Source organism: Apodemus sylvaticus, chromosome 20 (genome assembly GCF_947179515.1).
Source record: "Apodemus sylvaticus chromosome 20, mApoSyl1.1, whole genome shotgun sequence".
NCBI classification, from domain to species: Eukaryota; Metazoa; Chordata; class Mammalia; order Rodentia; family Muridae; genus Apodemus; species Apodemus sylvaticus.
In genome coordinates, this window is record NC_067491.1 from 65,937,749 (window position 1) to 65,957,374 (window position 19,626).

The window sequence follows — 19,626 nt, forward strand, 5'->3', positions numbered from 1 at the left end:
CCTTATAACATGGTATTCTTACAAATTCTTTCTAGAGAAAACTCTCCTGTGCCTTCTCTTTTGAGGCTACAACCTTAGACATACACGCAACACCAAAGTATTTTGAGTAACAAAGTGTTCTTTAGGAAAAACAAGATAATTTCGCACGTTGAGGGATTTCCTTAAAACGTGGTTTTCTGACAAATTTTGACGAAAGAAAATTCTCCTGTGGGTTCTCTTTTGAGGCTACACGTTTAGATATACACGCCACACCAAATCTTTTCGAGTTACAACTTGTTGTTTAGGAGAGACAAGCTAATTTTGTACGATGCATTATTTCTTCTGGTAAAGTGTTTCCTCTACTGAAGTATTTGTCTTTACTCTGCAACAATGTATTTCCTTATAAGATGGTATTCTTACATATTCTTTCGAGTGAAAAATCTCCTGTGCCTTCTCTTTTGAGGCTACTAGCTTACACATACACGCAACACCAAAGCTTTTCGAGTTACAAAGTGTTGTTTAGGAAAAACAAGATAATTTCGCATGATGCGGGATTTCCATAAAACGTGGATTTCTGACAAATTTTGACAGAGGAAAATTCTCCTGTGGGTTCTCTTTTGAGGCTACACGTTTAGACATACATGCCACACCAAATCTTTTCCAGTTACAACGTGTTGTTTAGGAGATACAAGGTAATTTTGTACGATGCGTTATTTCTTATCGTAAAGTTTATGTGTTTGCAATATGTACGTATTTGTCTTTACTCTGCAACACTGTATTTCCTTATAACGTGGTATTCTTACATATTCTTTCGAGAGAAAACTCTCTTGTGCCTTCTCTTTTGAGGTTACACACTTAGACATACACGCAACACCAAAGCTTTTCTAGTTACAACTTGTTGTTTAGGAAAAAGAAGATAATTTCTCACGATGCGGGATTTTCTTAAAACGTGGATTTCTGACAACTTTTGACGAAACAAAATTCTCCTGTGGGTTCTCTTTTGAGGCTACACGTTTAGACGTACATGCCACACCAAATCTTTTCGAGTTACAACGTGTTCTTCAGGAGATACAAGCTAATTTTGTAAGATGCTTTATTTCTTCTCGTAAAGTGTTTCCAGTACGTATGTATTCGTCTATACTCTGCAACACTGTATTTCCTTATAACGTGGTATTCTTACATATTCTTTCAAGAGAAAACTCTCCTCTGCATTCTCTTTTGAGGCAACACGCTTAGACATACACGCAACACCAAAGCTTTTCGAGTTACAGCATGTTGTTTAGGAAAAACAAGATAATTTCGCAGGATGCGGGATTTTGATAAAACGTGGTTTTCTGACAAATTTTGACCAAAGAAAATTCTGCTGTGGGTTCTCTGTTGAGCCTACACGTTTAGACATACACGCCACACCAAAACATTTCGAGTTATAAGGTGTTGTTTAGGAGATACAAGCTAATTTTGTACGATGCGTTATTTCTTCTCGTAAAGTGTTTCCAATAATTATGTATTTGTTTTTACTCTACAACACTGTATTTCCTTATAACGTGGTATTCTTACATATTCTTTCGAGAGAAAACTCTCCTGTGTGTTCTCATTTGAGACTACACGCTTAGACATACATGCAACACCAAAGCTTTTCGAGTTACAACGTGTTGTTTAGGAAAAACAAGATAATTTTGCAGGATGCAGGATTTCCATAAACGTGGTTTTCTGACAAATTTTGAAGAAAGAAAATTCTCCTGTGGGTTCTCTTTGGAGGCTACACGTTTAGACGTACACGCCACAACAAGACTTTTGGAGTTACAGCGTGTTGTTTAGGAGATACAAGCTAATTTTAACGATGCATTATTTTGCCTCGTAAAGTGTTTCCAATACGTACATATTTGTCTTTACTCTGCAACACTGTATTCACTTATAACGTGGTATTATTACATATTCTTTCAAGAGAAAACGCTCCTGTGCGTTCTCTATTGAGGCTACACGCTTAGAAATACACGCAACACCAAGGCTTTTCGAATTACAATGCGTTGTTTAGGAAAAACAAGATAATTTCGCACGATGTGGGATTTCCTTAAAAAGTGGTTTTCTGAAAAAATTGACAAAAGAAAACTCTCCTGTCGGTTCTCTTTTGAGGCTAAACGTTTAGATGTAAACGCCACACCAAATCTTTTCGAGTTACAACGTGTAGTTTAGGAGATACAAGCTAATTTTGTTCCAAGCATTATTTCTTCTCTTAAAGTTTTTCCAATACGTACGTATTTGTTTTACTCTGCAACACTGTATTTCCTTATAACATGGTATTCTTACATATTCTTTTGAGAGAAAGCTCTCCTGTGCATTCTCTTTTGAGGCTACACACTTAGACATACACGCAACACCAAAGCTTTTCGAGTTACAACATGTTGTTTAGGAAAAACAAGATAATTTCGCACGATGAAGGATTTCCTTAAAACATGGTTTTCTGACAAATTTTGACGAAAGAAAATTCTCCTGTGGGTTCTCTTTTGAGGCTACACGTTTAGACGTACGCGTCACACCAAATCCTTTCGAGTTACAAGGTGTTGTTTAGGAGATACAAGCTAATTTTGTACGATGCATTACTTCTTCTCATAAAGTGTTTCCAATATGTACTTATTCGTCTTTACTCTGCAACAATGTATTTCCTTATAACGTGGTATTCTTATATATGCTTTCGAGAGAAAACTCTCCTGTGTGTTCTCTTTTGAGGCTACAATCTTAGACATACACGCAACACCAAAGCTTTTCGAGTTACGACGTGTTCTTTAGGAAAAACAAGATAATTTACACGATGCGGGATTTCCTTAAAGCGTGGTTTTTTGACAAATTTTGACGAAAGAAAATTCTCCTGTGGTTTCTCTTTTGAGGCTACACGTTTAGACGTACACGCCACATCAAATCTTTTCGAGTTACAACTTGTTGTTTAGGAGATACAAGCTAATTTAGTACGATGCATTATTTCTTCTCATAAACTGTTTCCAATATGTACATATTTGTCGTTACTCTGCAACAGTGTATTTCCTTATAACGTGGTATTCTGACATATTCTTTCGAGAGAAAACTCTCCTGTGCCTTCTCGTTTGAGGATACACGCTTAGACATACACGCAACACCAAAGATTTTCGCGTTACAAGGTCTTGTTAAGGAAAAACAAGATAATTTCGCACGATGTGGGATTTCCTTAAAACGTGGTTTTCTGAAAAATTTTGACGAATGAAAATTCTCCTGTGGGTTCCCTTTTGAGGCTACACGTTTAGTGGTAAATGCCTCACCAAATCTTTTTGAGTTACAACGTGTTGATTAGGAGATACAATCTAATTTAGAACGATGCATTATTTCTTCTCATAAAATGTTTCCAATATGTACATATTTGTCTTTACTCTGCAACATTGTATTTCCTTATAACGTGGTATTCGTACATATTCTTTCGAGAGAAAACTCTCCTGTGCGTTCGCTTTTGAGGCTACATGCTTAGACATACACGCAACACCAAAGCTTTTCACGTTACAATGTGTTGTTTAAGAAAAAGAAGATAATTTCGCACGATGCGGGATTTCCTTAAAACGTGGAATTCTGACATTTTGACGAAAGAAAATTCTCCTGTGGGTTCTCTTTTGAGGCTACACATTTAGACGCACATGCCACAGCAAATCTTTTCGAGATACAACGTGTTGTTTAGGAGATACAAGCTAATTTTTAACGATGCATTATTTCTTCTCGTAAAGTGTTTCCAATAGGTACGTATTTGTCTTTACTCTGCAACACTGTATTTCGTTATAACGTGGTATTCTTATATATTCTTTCGAGAGAAAACTCTCCTGTTCTTTCTCTTTAGAGGCCACACGTTTAGACATACACGCAACATGAAAGCTTTTCGAGTTACAACGTGTTGTTTAAGCAAAAGAGTATAATTTCGCACGATGTGGGATTTCCATAATACATGGTTTTCTGACAAAATTTGACGAAAGAAAATTCTCCTGTGGGTTCTCTTTTGAGGCTACACGTTTCAACGTACACACCACACCAAATCTTTTCGAGTTACAACGTGTTCTTTAGGAAATACAAGCTAATTTTTTACGATGTATTATTCCCTCTCGTAAAGTGCTTCCAATAAGTAAGTATCTGTCTTTACTCTGCAACACTGTATTTCCTTATAACGTGGTATTTTTACATATTCTTTCGAGAGAATACTATACTGTGCATTCTCTTTTGAGGCTACACGCTTAGACATACATGCAACACCAAAGCTTTTCGAGTTACAACATGTTGTTTTGGAAAAACAAGATAATTTGGCACGATGCGGGATTTCCTTAAAACGTTGTTTTCTGAAAAAATTTTGACGAAAGAAAATTCTCCTGTGGGTTCTCTTTTGAGGCTACACGTTTAGATGTAAACACCACACCAAATGTTTTCGAGTTACAACGTGTTGTTTAGGAGATACAAGCTGATTTTGTACCATGCTTTATTTCTTCTCGTTAAGTGTTTCCAATACTTAAGTATTTGTCTTTACTCTGCAACACTGTATTTCCTTATAACGTGGTATTCTTACATATTCTTTCAAGAGAAAACTCTCCTGTGCGTTCTCTTTTGAGGCTACATGTTTAGACGTACACGCCACACCAAATCTTTTCAAGTTTCAACGTGTTGTTTAGGAGATACAAGCTAATTTTGTACGATGCGTTATTTCTTCCCGTACAGTGTTTCCAATACGTATGTATTTGTCTTTACTCTGCAACACTGTATTTCCTTATATCGTGGTATTCTTACATATTCTTTCGAGAGAAAACTATCCTGTGCCTTCTCTTTTGAGGCTACGCGCTTAGACATACAGGCAACACCATGCTTTTCGAGTTACAACGTGTTGTTTATGAAAAACAAGATAATTTCGCAGGATGCGGGATTTCCTTAAAACGTGGTTGTCTGAAAAATTTTGACGAAAGAAAATTCTCCTGTGGGTTCTCTTTTGAGGCTACATGTTTAGACGTACATGCCACACCAAATCTTTTCGAGTTTCAACGTGTTGTTTAGGAGATACAATCTAATTTTGTAAGATGCGTTATTTGTTCCCGTACAGTGTTTCCAATACGTATGTATTTGTCTTTACTCTGCAACACTGTATTTCCTTATATCGTGGTATTCTTACATATTCTTTCCTGAGAAAACTATCCTGTGCTTTCTCTTTTGAGGCTACACGCTTAGACATACACGCAACACCAAAGCTTTTCGAGTTACAACGTGTTGTTTAGAAAAAACAAGATAATTTCGCATGATGCGGGATTTCATTAAAACGTGGTTTTCTGAAATATTTTGACGAAAGAAAATTCTCCTGTGGGTTCTCTTTTGAGGCTACACATTTAGATGTAAATGCCTCACCAAATCTTTTCGAGTTACAACATGTTGTTTAGGAGATTCAGGCTAATTTAGTACGATGCATTATTTCTTCTCATAAACTGTTTCCAATATGTACATATTTGTCGTTACTCTGCAACAGTGTATTTCCTTATAACGTGGTATTCTGACATATTCTTTCGAGAGAAAACTCTCCTGTGCCTTCTCGTTTGAGGCTACACGCTTAGACATACACGCAACACCAAAGATTTTCGCGTTACAAGGTCTTGTTAAGGAAAAACAAGATAATTTCGCACGATGTGGGATTTCCTTAAAACGTGGTTTTCTGAAAAATTTTGATGAATGAAAATTCTCCTGTGGGTTCCCTTTTGAGGCTACACGTTTAGTGGTAAATGCCTCACCAAATCTTTTTGAGTTACAACGTGTTGATTAGGAGATACAATCTAATTTAGAACGATGCATTATTTCTTCTCATAAAATGTTTCCAATATGTACATATTTGTCTTTACTCTGCAACATTGTATTTCCTTATAACGTGGTATTCGTACATATTCTTTCGAGCGAAAACTCTCCTGTGCCTTCTCTTTTGAGGCTACATGCTTAGACATACACGCAACACCAAAGATTTTCTCGTTACAAGGTCTTGTTTAGGAAAAACAAGATAATTTCGCACGATGCGGGATTTCCTTAAAACGTGGTTTTCTGAAAAATTTTGTTGAATGAAAATTCTCCTGTGGGTTCTCTTTTGAGGCTACACGTTTAGACATACACGCCACATCAAAACTTTTCGAGTTACAAAGTATTGTTTAGGAGATACAAGCTAATTTAGTATGATGCCTTATTTCTTCTCATAAAGTGTTTCAATAAGTACGTATTTGTTTTTACTCTGCAACACTGTATTTCATTATAACGTGGTATTCTTACATATTCTTTCGAGAGAAAACTCTCCTGTGCCTTCTGTTTTGAGGCTACACACTTAGACATACACGCAACAACAAAGCTTTTCAAGTTACAACGTGTTGTTTAGGAAAAACGAGATAATTTCGCACGATGTGGGATTTCCTTAAAACGTGGTTTTCTGACAAATTTTGACGAAAGAAAATTCTCCTGTGGGTTCTCTTTTGAGGCTACACATGTAGACGTACACTCGACACCAAATCTTTTCAAGTTACAACTTGTTGTTTAGGAGATACAAGCTAATTTTGTACGATGCGTTATTTCTTCTTGTAAAGTGTTTCTAATACTTACGTATTTGTCTTTACTCTGCAACACTGTATTTCCTTATAACGTGGTATTCTTACATATTCTTTCAAGAGAAAACTCTCCTGTGCCTTCTCTTTTGAGGCTACATGCTTAGACATACACGCAACACCAAAGATTTTCGCGTTACAAGGTCTTGTTTAGGAAAAGCAAGATAATTTCGCAAGATGCGGTATTTCCTTAAACGTGGTTTTCTGAAAAATTTTGACGAATGAAAATTCTCCTGTGGGTCCTCTTTTGAGGCTACACGTTTAGACGTACATGCCACACAAAATATTTCGAGTTACAAGTTGTTGTTTAGGAGATACAAGATAATTTTGTACGATGCGTTATTTCTTCTCGTAAAGTCTTTTCAATACGTACATATATGTCTTTACTCTGCAAAACTGTATTTCCTTATAACGTGGTATTCTTACGTATTCTTTCGAGAGAAAACTCTCCTGTGTCTTCTCTTTTAAGGCTACACGCTTAGACATACATGGAACACCAAAGCTTTCGAGTTACGACGTGTTGTTTAGGAAAAACAAGATAATTTCGCACGATGTGGGATTTCCTTAAACCGTGGTTTTCTGACAAATTTTGAGGAAAGAAAATTCTCCTGTGGGTTCTCTTTTGAGGCTACACGTTTAGACGTACATGCGACACCAAATCTTTTCGAGTTACAACGTGTTCTTTAGGAGATACAAGCTAATTTTGCACGAAGCATTATTTCTTCTCATAAAGTGTTTCCAATCCGTACATATTTTTCTTTACTCTGCAACATTGTATTTCCTTATAACGTGGTATTCTTACATATTCTTTCGAGAGAAAACTCTCCTTTGCCTTCTCTTTTGAGGATACAAGCTTAGACATACACGCAACACCAAAGCTTTTCGAGTTACAATGTGTTTTTCAGGAAAAACAAGATAATTTCGCACGATATGGGATTTCCTTAAAACGTGGTTTTCTGACAAATTTTGACGAATGAAAATTCTCCTGTGGGTTCTCTTTTGAGGCTACACGTTTAGACGTACAAGCCACAACAAATCTTTGAGAGTTACAACTTGTTGTTTAGAAGATACAAGCTAATTTTGTACGATGCGTTATTTCTTCTCATAAAGTGTTTCCAATAAGGACGTATTTGTCTTTGCTCTGCAACACTGTATTTCCTTATAACGTGGTATTCATACATATTCTTTTGAGAAAAACACTCCTGTGGCTTCTCTTTTGAGGCTACACGCTTAGACATGCACGCAACACCAATGCTTTTCGAGTTACAACGTGTTGTTTAGGAAAAACAAGATAATTTCGCACGATGCGGAATTTCCTTAAAACGTGGTTTTCTGAAAAATTTTGACGAAAGAAAATTCTCCTGTGGGTTCTCTTTTGAGGCTACATGTTTAGTTGTAAACGCCACACCAAATCGTTTCGAGTTACAACGTGTTGTTTAGGAGATACAAAGTAATTTTGTACATGTGTTATTTCTTTTCGTAAAGTGTTTCCAATACGTACATAGTTGTCTTTACTCTGCAACACTGTATTTCCTTAAAACGTGGTATTCTTACATATTCTTTCGAGAGAAAACTCTCCTGTGCCTTCTCTTTTGAGGCTACATGCTTAGACATTCACGCAACACCAAAGCTTTTCCAGTTGCAACGTGTTGTTTAGGGAAAACAAGATAATTTCGCACGATGTGGGATTTTCTTAAAACGTGGTTTTCTGAAAAATTTTGACCAAAGAAAATTCTCCTGTGGGTTCTCTTTTGAGGCTACACGTTTAGACGTACACACGACACCAAATCTTTTCGAGCTACAACTTGTTCTTTAGGAGATACAAGCTAATTTTGTACGATGCGATATTTCTTCTTGTAAAGTCTTTCTAATACGTACTTATTTGTCTTTAGTCTGCAACACTGTATTTCCTTACAACGTGGTATTCTATCATCTTCTTTCAAGAGAAAACTCTCCTGTGTGTTCGCTTTTGAGGCTACATGCTTAGACATACACGCAACACCAAAGCTTTTCACGTTACAATGTGTTGTTTAAGAAAAAGAAGATAATTTTGCACGATGCGGGATTTCCTTAAAACGTGGAATTCTGACATTTTGACGAAAGAAAATTCTCCTGTGGGTTCTCTTTTGAGGCTACACATTTAGACGCACATGCAACAGCAAATCTTTTCGAGATACAACGTGTTGTTTAGGAGATACAAGCTAATTTTTAACGATGCATTATTTCTTCTCGTAAAGTGTTTCCAATAGGTACGTATTTGTCTTTACTCTGCAACACTGTATTTCGTTATAACGTGGTATTCTTATATATTCTTTCAAGAGAAAACTCTCCTGTTCTTTCTCTTTAGAGGCCACACGTTTAGACATACACGCAACATGAAAGCTTTTCGAGATACAACGTGTTGTTTAAGCAAAAGAGTATAATTTCGCACGATGTGGGATTTCCATAAAACATGGTTTTCTGACAAATTTTGACGAAAGAAAATTCTCCTGTGGGTTCTCTTTTGAGGCTACACGTTTCAACGTACACACCACACCAAATCTTTTCGAGTTACAACGTGTTGTTTAGGAAATACAAGCAAATTTTTTACGATGTATTATTCCCTCTCGTAAAGTGCTTCCAATAAGTAAGTATCTGTCTTTACTCTGCAACACTGTATTTCCTTATAACGTGGTATTTTTACATATTCTTTCGAGAGAATACTATACTGTGCATTCTCTTTTGAGGCTACACGCTTAGACATACATGCAACACCAAAGCTTTTCGAGTTACAACATGTTGTTTTGGAAAAACAAGATAATTTGGCACGATGCGGGATTTCCTTAAAACGTTGTTTTCTGAAAAAATTTTGACGAAAGAAAATTCTCCTGTGGGTTCTCTTTTGAGGCTACACGTTTAGATGTAAACACCACACCAAAGGTTTTCGAGTTACAACGTGTTGTTTAGGAGATACAAGCTGATTTTGTACCATGCGTTATTTCTTCTCGTTAAGTGTTTCCAATAGGTAAGTATTTGTCTTTACTCTGCAACACTGTATTTCCTTATAACGTGGTATTCTTACATATTCTTTCAAGAGAAAACTCTCCTGTGCGTTCTCTTTTGAGGCTACATGCTTAGACATACACATAACATCAAAGCTTTTCGAGTTACGACATGTTGTTTAGGAAAAACAAGATAATTTGACACATTGCGGGATTTCCTAAAAACGTGATTTCTGAAAAATTTTGACGGAAGAAAATTCTTCTGTGGGTTCTCTTTTGAGGCTACACGTTTAGATGTAAACTACACAACATACCTTTTCGAGTTACAACGTGTTGTTTAGGAGATACAAGTTAATTTTTTACCATGCTTTATTTCTTCTCGTAAAGAGGTTCCAATACATACATATAGGTCTTTACTCTGCAACACTGTATTTCCAAATAACGTGGTATTCTTACATATTCTTTTGAGAGAAAACATTCCTGTGCGTTCTCTTTTGAGGCTACACGCTTAGAAATACATGCAACACCATAGCTTTTCGAGTTACAACCTGTTGTTTAGGAAAAACAAGATAATTTCGCACGATGTGGGATTTCCTTAAAACGTGGTTTTCTGACAAATTTTGACGAAAGAAAATTCTCCTGTAGGATCCCTTTTGAGGCTACATGTTTAGACGTACACGCCACAGCAAATCTTTTCGAGTTACAACGTGTTGTTTAGAAGATACAAGCTAATTTTGTAGATGCGTTATTTCTTCTCGTAAAGTGTTTCCAATAACTACGTATTTGTCTTTACTCTGCAACAATGTATTTCCTTATAACGTGGTGTTCTTAAATATTCTTTCGAGAGAAAACTCTCCTGTGCGTTCTCTTTAGAGGCATCACGTTTAGACATACACGCAACCCCAAAGCTTTTCGAGTTACAACGTGTTGTTTAGGAAAAACAAGATAATTTCGCACGATGCGGGATTTCCTTAAAACGTGGTATTCTGAAAAAAATTTGACAAAAGAAAATTCTCCTGTGGGTTCTCTTTTGAGGCTACACGTGTAGAGGTACGAGCCACACCAAATCTTTTCGAGTTACAACGTGTTGTTTAGGAGATACAAGCTAATTTTTTACCATGCGTTATTTCTTCTCGTAAAGTGTTTCCAATACATACATATAGGTCTTTACTCTGCAACACTGTATTTCCAAATAACGTGGTATTCTTACATATTCTTTCGAGAGAAAACACTCCTGTGCGTTCTCTTTTGAGGCTACACGCTTAGAAATACACGCAACACCAAAGCTTTTCGAGTTACAACCTGTTGTTTAGGAAAAACAAGATCATTTCGCACGATGCGGGATTTCCTTAAAACGTGGTTTTCTGACAAATTTTGACGAAAGAAAATTCTCCTGTAGGTTCCCTTTTGAGGCTACATGTGTAGACGTACACGCCACACCAAATCTTTTCGAGTTACAACGTGTTGTTTAGAAGATACAAGCTAATTTTGTAGATGCGTTATTTCTTCTCGTAAAGTGTTTGCAATAACTACTTATTTGTCTTTACTCTGCAACAATGTATTTCCTTATAACGTGGTGTTCTTAAATATTCTTTTGAGAGAAAACTCTCCTGTGCGTTCTCTTTAGAGGCATCACGTTTAGACATATACACAACCCCAAAGCTTTTCGAGTTACAACGTGTTGTTTAGTAAAAACAAGATAATTTCGCATGATGCGGGATTTCCTTAAAACGTGGTTTTCTGAAAAAAAATTGACGAAAGAAAATTCTCCTGTTGGTTCTCTTTTGAGGCTACACGTGTAGAGGTACAAGCCACACCAAAGCTTTCGAGTTACAACATGTGGTTTAGGAAAAAGAAGATGATTTCGCACGATGCGGGATTTCCTTAAAATGTGGTTTCTGACAAATTTTGATGAAATAAAATTCTCCTGTGGGATCTCTTTTGAGGCTACATGTTTAGACATACTCGTCACACCAAATCCTTTCGAGTTACAACGTGTTGTTTAGGAGATACAAGTTAATTTTGTACGATGCGTTATTTCTTCTTGTAAATTGTTTCCAATATGTACTTATTTGTCTTTACTCTGCAAAATTGTATTTCTTTATAACGTGGTAGTCTTACATATTCTTTCGAGAGAACACTCTCCTATGCCTTCTCTTTTGAGGCTCCACGCATACACATACACGCAACACCAAAGCTTTTCGAGTTACAACGTGTTGTTTAGGAAAAACAAGATAATTTCGCACGATGCGAGATTTCCTTAAAACGTGGTTTCTGACAAATTTTGATGAAAGAAAATTCTCCTGTGGGTTCTCTTTTGAGGCTACACGATTAGACATACACGTCACACCAAATCTTTTCGAGTTACAACGTGTTGTTTAGGAGATAAAAGTTAATTTTTTACGATGCGTTATTTCTTCTCATAATGTGTTTCCAATATGTCCTTATTTGTCTTTACTCTGCAAAATTGTATTTCCTAATAATATGGTATTCTTACATATTCTTTCGAGAGAAAACTCTCCTGTGTGTTCTCTTTTGAGGCTCCACGCTTACACATACACACAACACCAAAGCTTTTCGAGTTACAACATGTTGTTTTCGAAAAAGAAGAAGATTTTGCACGATGCTGGATTTCCTTAAAACGTGGTTTTCTGAAAAATTTTGACGAAAGAAAATTCTCCTGTGGGTTCTCTTTTGAGACTACATGTTTAGACGTACACGCCACATCAAACCCTTTCGAGTTAGCACATGTTGCTTAGGAGATACAAGCTAATTTTGTACGATGCGTTATTTTTTCTCGTAAAGTGTTTCCAATATGTACATATTTGTCTTTATTCTGCAACACTGTATTTCCTTATTATGTTGTATTCTTAAATTTTCTTTGGAGAGAAAACTCTCCTGTGCGTTCTCTTTAGAGGCTACAGGCTTAGACATACATGCAACACCAAAGCTTTTCAAGTTACAACATATTGTTTAGGAAAAATAAGATAATTTTGCACGATGCGGGATTTCCTTAAAACGTGGTTTTCTGAAAATTTTGACGAAAGAATGTTCTCCTGTGGGTTCTCTTTTGAGGCTGCACGTGTAGACATAAGAGCCACACTAAATCTTTTCGAGTTACAACATGTTGTTTAGGAGATACAAGCTAATTTTGTACGATGTGTTAATTCTTCTCATAAAGTGTTCCCAATACGTACTTATTTGTCTTTACTCTGCAACATTGTATTTCCTTATAACGTGGTTTTCTTACACATTCTTTCGAGAGAAAACTCTCCTGTGCGTTCTATTTTGAGGTTACACGCTTAGACATACACGCAACACCAAAGCTTTTCGTTTTACAACGTGTTGTTTAGGAAAAACAAGATAATTTCGCACGATGCGAGATTTCCTTAAAACGTGGTTTCCGACAAATTTTGATGAAAGAAAATTCTCCTGTGGGATCTCTTTTGAGGCTACACGTTTAGACATACACGTCACACCAAATCCTTTCGAGTTACAACGTGTTGTTTAGGAGATACAAGTTAATTTTGTATGATGTGTTATTTCTTCTCGTAAAGTGTTTCCAATATGTACTTATTTGTCTTTACTCTGCAAAATTGTATTTCTTTATAACGTGGTAGTCTTACATATTCTTTCGAGAGAAAACTCTCCTATGCCTTCTCTTTTGAGGCTCCACGCATACACATACACGCAACACCAAAGCTTTTCGAGTTACAACATGTTGTTTAGGAAAAAGAAGATGATTTCGCACAATACGGGAATTCCTTAAAACGTGGTTTTCTGAAAAATTTTGACGAAAGAAAATTCTCCTGTGGGTTCTCTTTTGAGGCTACATGTTTAGATGTACATGCCACACCAAATCTTTTCGACTTACAAAGTGTTGTTCAGGAGATACAAGCTAATTTTGTACGATGTGTTAATTCTTCTCCTAAAGTGTTTCCATTACGTACGTATTTGTTTTTACTCTGCAACATTGTAATTCCTTATAACGTGGTATTCTTACATATTCTTTCGAATGAAAACTGTCCTGTGCGTTCCCTTTTGAAGCTACACACTTAGACATACAGGCAACACCAAAGCTTTTCGAGTTACAACGTGTTGTTTATGAAAAAACAAGATAATTTCGCACAATGCTGGATTTCCTTAAAACGTGGTGTTCTGACAAATTTTGACGAAAGAAAATTCTCCTGTGGGCTCTCCTTTGAGGCTACATGTTTAGACGTGCACGCCACACCAAATCCTTTTGAGTTACCACGTGTTGTTTAGGAGATACACGCTAATTTTTTAAGATGCGTTATTTCTTCTTGTAAAGTGTTTCCAATAAGTACGTATTTATCTTTACTCTGCAACACTGTATTTCCTTATCACGTTGTATTCTTACATGTTCTTTCGAGAGAAACCTCTCCTGTGCGTTCTCTTCAAAGACTACACGCTTAGACATACACGCAACACCAAAGCTTTTCGAGTAACAACGTGTTGTTTAGGATAAACAAGATAATTTTGCACGATGCGGGATTTCCTTAAAACGTGGTTTTCTGACAAATTTTGACAAATGAAAGTTCTCCTGTGGGTTCTCTTTTGAGGCTACACGTGTAGACGTACAAGCCACACCAAATCTTTTTCAGTTACAACGTGTTGTTTAGGAGATACAAGCAAATTTTGTACGATGCGTTGTTTCTTCTTGTAAAGTGTTTCCAATACATACTTTTTCGTCTCTACTCTGCAACATTGTATTTCCTTATAACGTGGAATTCTTACATATTCCTTCGAGGGAAAACTCTCCTGTGCGTTCTCTTTTGAGGCTACACGCTTAGACAAACACGCAACGCCAAAGCTTTTCGTTTTACAACGTGTTGTTTAGGAAAAACAAGATAATTTCGCACGATGCTAGATTTCCATAAAACGTAATTTTCTGAAAAATTTTGACGAAAGAAAGTTCTCCTGTGGGTTCTCTTTTGAGGCTACACGTGTAGAGGTACGAGCCACACCAAATCTATATGAGTTACAACGTGTTGTTTAGGAGATACAAGCTAATTTTGTAAGATGCTTTATTTCTTCTCTTAAAGTGTTTCCAATATGTTTGTATTTGTCTATACTCTGCAACAGTGTATTTCCTTATAACGTGGTATTCTTACATATTCTTTCGAGAGAAAACTCTCCTGTGCGTTCTCTTTTGAGGCTAAACGCTTAGACATACACGTAACACCAAAGCTTTTCGAGTTACAACATGTTGTTTAGGAAAAAGAAGATGATTTCGCATGATGCGGGATTTCCTTAAAACGTGATTTTCTAAAAAATTTTGACAAAAGAAAATTCTCCTGTGGGTTCTCTTTTGAGGCTACATGTTTATATGTACATGCCACACCAAATATTTTCGAGTAGCAACGTGTTGTTTAGGAGATACAAGCTAATTTTGTACGATGCGTTAATTCTTCTGGTAAAGTGTTTCCAATAAGTACGTATTTGTCTTTACTCTGCAACACTGTATTTCCTTATAACGTTGTATTCTTACATGTTCATTCGAGAGAAAACTCTCCTGTGCATTCTCTTTAGAGGCTACACGTTTAGACATACACACAACACCAAAGCTTTTCGAGTTACAATGTGTTATTTAGGAAAAACAAGATAATTTTGCACGATGTGGATTTTCTTAAAACGTGGTTTTCTGACAAATTTTGACGAAAGAAAGTTCTCCTGTGGGTTCTCTTTTGAGGCTACACGTTTAGACAAATGAGCCACACCAAATCTTTTCGAGTTACAACGTGTTGTTTAGGAGATACAAGCAAATTTTGTACGATGCATTATTTCTTCTCGTAAAGTACTTCCAATATGTACTTATTTGTCTTTAATCTGCAACACTGTATTTCCTTATAACGTGGTATTCTTACATATTCTTTCGAGGGAAAACTCTCCTGTGCATTCTCTTTTGAGGCTACACGCTTAGACATACAGGCAACGCCAAAGATTTTCGAGTTACAACGTGATGTTTAGGAAAAACAAGATAATTTCGCACAATGCGAGATTTCCATAAAACATGGTTTTCTGAAAAATTTTAACGAAAGAAAGTTCTCCTGTGGGTTCTCTTTTGAGGCTCCAAGTGTAGAGGTACGAGCCACACTAAATCTTTTCGAGTTACAACGTGTTGTTTAGGAGATACAAGCTAATTTTGTACGATGTATTATTTCTTCTCTTAAAGTGTTTCCAATACATACTTATTTGTTTTTACTCTGCAACACTGTATTTCCTTATAACGTGGTATTCTTACATATTCTTTTGAGAGAACACTCTCCTGTGCGTTCTCCTTTGAGGCTACACGCTTAGTCATACATGCAACACCAAAGCTTTTCGAGTTACCACGTGTTGTTTATGAAAAACAAGATAATTTCGCAGGATGTGAGATTTCCTTAAAACTTGATTTCTGACAAATTTTCATGAAAGAAAATTCTCCTGTCGGTTCTATTTTGAGGCTACACGTTTAGAGATACATGTCACACCAAATCTTATCGAGTTACAATGTGTTGTTTCGGAGATACAAGCTAATTTTGAATGATGCGTTATTTCTTCTTGTAAAGTGTTACCAATATGTACTTATTTGTCTTTACTCTGCAAAATTGTATTTCCTTATAACGTGGTATTCTTACATATTCTTTCGAGAGAAAACTCTCCTGTGCCTTCCCTTTTGAGGCTCCACGCTTACACATGCACGCAACACCAAAGCTTTTCGAGTTACAACATGTTGTTTAGGAAAAAGAAGATGATTTCGCACGATGCGGGGTTTCCTTAAAACGTGGTTTTCTGAAAAATTTTGACGAAAGAAAACTCTCCTGTGGGTTCTCTTTTGAGGCTACACGTTTAGATGTATACGACACACCAAATCCATTCGAGTTGCCACGTGTTGTTTAGGAGATACAAGCTAATTTTGTACGATGCGTTAATTCTTCTCCTAAAGTGTTTCCAATACGTACTTATTTGTCTTTACTCTGCAACAATGTATTTCATTATAAGGTGGTTTTCTTACATATTCTTTTGAGAGAAAACTCTCCTGTGCATTCTCTTTTGAAGCTACACGCTTAAACATAAACTCAACACCAAAGCTTTTTGATTTACAATGTGTTGTTTAGGAAAAACAAGATAATTTCGCACGATACGAGATTTCCGCAAAACGTGGTTTCTGACAAATTTTGACGAATGAAAATTCGCCTGTGGGTTCTTTTTTGAGGCTACACGTTTAGACGTACACGCCACACCAAATCTTTTCGAGTTACAACGTGTTGTTTAGGAGATACAAGTTAATTTTGTACGATGCGTTATTTCTTCTCGTAAAGTGTTTCCAATATGTACTTATTTGTCTTTACTCTGCAAAATTGTATTTCTTTATAACGTGGTAGTCTTACATATTCTTTCGAGGGAAACCTCTCCTGTGCATTCTCTTTTGAGGCTCCATGCTTACACATACACGCAACTCCAAAGCTTTTCGAGTTACAACATTTTGTTTAGGAAAAAGAAGATGATTTCGCACGATGCTGGATTTCCTTAAAACGTGGTTTTCTGAAAAATTTTGAGGAAAGAAAATTATCCTGTGGGTTCTCTTTTCAGGCTACATGTTTAGATGTACACGCCACACCAAATCTTTTCCAGTTACAATGTGTTGTTTAGGAGATACAAGCTAATATTTTATGATGCGTTAATTCTACTTGTAAAGTGTTTCCAATATGTACGTATTTGTCTTTACTCTGCAACACTGTATTTCCTAATAACGTGGTATTCTTACATATTATTTCGAGAGAAACTCTCCTGTGCATTCCCTTTTGAGGCTACACACTTAGACATACAGGCAACACCAAAGCTTTTCGAGTTACAACGTGTTGTTTAGGAAAAATAAGATAATTTTGCACGATGCGGGATTTCCTTAAAACATGGTTTTCTGACAAATTTTGACGAAATAATGTTCTCCTATGGGTTCTCTTTTGAGGCTACACGTGTAGACGTACGAGCCACACTAAATCTTTTCGAGTTACAACGTGTTGTTTAGGATATATAAGCAAATTTTGTATGATGCATTATTTCTTCTCGTAAAGTGTTTCCAATAAGTACGTATCTGTCTTTAATCTGCAACACTGTATTTCCTTATAACGTGGTATTCTTACATTTTCTTTCGAGGGAAAACTCTCCTGTGCGTTCTCTTTTGAGGCTACACACTTAGACAATCACGCAACGCCAAAGCTTTTCGAGTTACAAGGTGTTGTTTTGGAAAAACAAGATAATTTCACACGATGCGGGATTTCCTTAAAACGTGGTTTTCTGAAAAATTTTGACGAAAGAAAATTCTCCTGTGGGTTCTCTTTTGAGGCTACACGTTTAGAAGTACACCATACCAAATCCTTTCGAGTTACCACGTGTTGTTTAGGAGATACAAGCTAATTTTGTATGATGCGTTATTTCTTCTCGTAAAGTTTTTCCAATATGTAAGTATTTGTCTTTACTCCGCAACACTGTATTTCGTTATAACGTTGTATTCTTACATGTTCTTTCGAGAGAAAACTCTCCTGTGCGTTCTCTTTAGAGGCTACAGGCTTAGACAAACACGCAACACCAAAGCTTTTCGAGTTACAACATGTTGTTTAGGAAAAAGAAGATGATTTCGCACGATGCGGGATTTCCTTAAAACGTGGTTTTCTGAAAAATTTTGACGAACGAAAATTCTCCTGTGGGTTCTCTTTTGAGGCTACACGTTTATACGTACACGCCATACCAAATATTTTCGAGTTATAACGTGTTGTTTAGGAGATACAAGCTAATTTTTCGATGCTTTAATTCTTCTCGTAAAGTGTTTCCAATACGTACGTATTTGTCTTTACTCCCCAGAACTGTATTTCCTTATAACATGGTATTCTTACATATTCTTTCGAGAGAAAACTATCCTGTGCATTCCCTTTTGAGGCTACACACTTAGACATACAAGCAACACCAAAGCTGTCGAGGTACAACGTGTTGTTTATGAAAAACAAGATAATTTCGCACGATGCGGGATTTCCTTAAAACGTGGTTTTCTGACAAATTTTGAGGAAAGAAAATTCTCCTGTGGGTTCTCTTTTGAGGCTACATGTTTAGCCGTACATACTACACCAAATCCTTTCGAGTTACCACGTGTTGTTTAGGAGATACAAGCTAATTTTGTACGAGGAGTTATTCCTTCTCTTAAAGTGTTTCCAATATGTACGTATTTGTCTTTACTCTGCAACACTGTATTTCCTTATAACGGGGCATTCTTACATATTCTTTCGAGAGAAAACTCTCCTGTGCATTCCCTTTTGTGGCTACACACTTAGACATACATGCAACACCAAAGCTTTTCGAGTTACAACTTGTTGTTTAGGAAAAACAAGATAAATTTGCAGGATGCCGGATTTCTTTAAATCGTGGTTTTCTGAAAAATTTTGAAGAAAGAAAATTCTCCAGTGGGTTCTCTTTTGAGGATCCATTTTTAGACGTACACGCCAAACCAAATGTTTTCGAGTTTCCACTTGTTGTTTAGGAGATTCAAGCTAATATTTTATGATGCGTAATTTCTTCTCGTAAAATGTTTCCAATATGTACGTATTTGTCTTTACTCTGCAACACTGTATTTCCTTATAACGTATTCTTACATGTTCGTTGGAGAGAAAACTCTCCTGTGCATTCTCTTTTGAGGCTACACTCTTATGCATACACGCAACACCAAAGCTTTTCGAGTTACAACGTGTTGTTTAGGAAAAACAAGATAATTTCGCACAATGAGGGATTTCCTTAAAACGTGGTTTTCTCACATATTTTGACGATAGAAAATTCTCCTGTCGGTTCGCTTTTGAGGCTACACATTTAGACGTACACGCCACACCAAATCCTTTCGAGTTACAACCTGTTGTTTAGGAGATACATGCTAATTTTATATGATGCGTTATTTCTTCTCGTAAAGTGTTTCCAATACATACGTATTTGTCTTTACTCTGCAACACTGTATTTCCTTATAACGTGGGATCATTACATATTCTTTCGAGAGAAAACTCTCC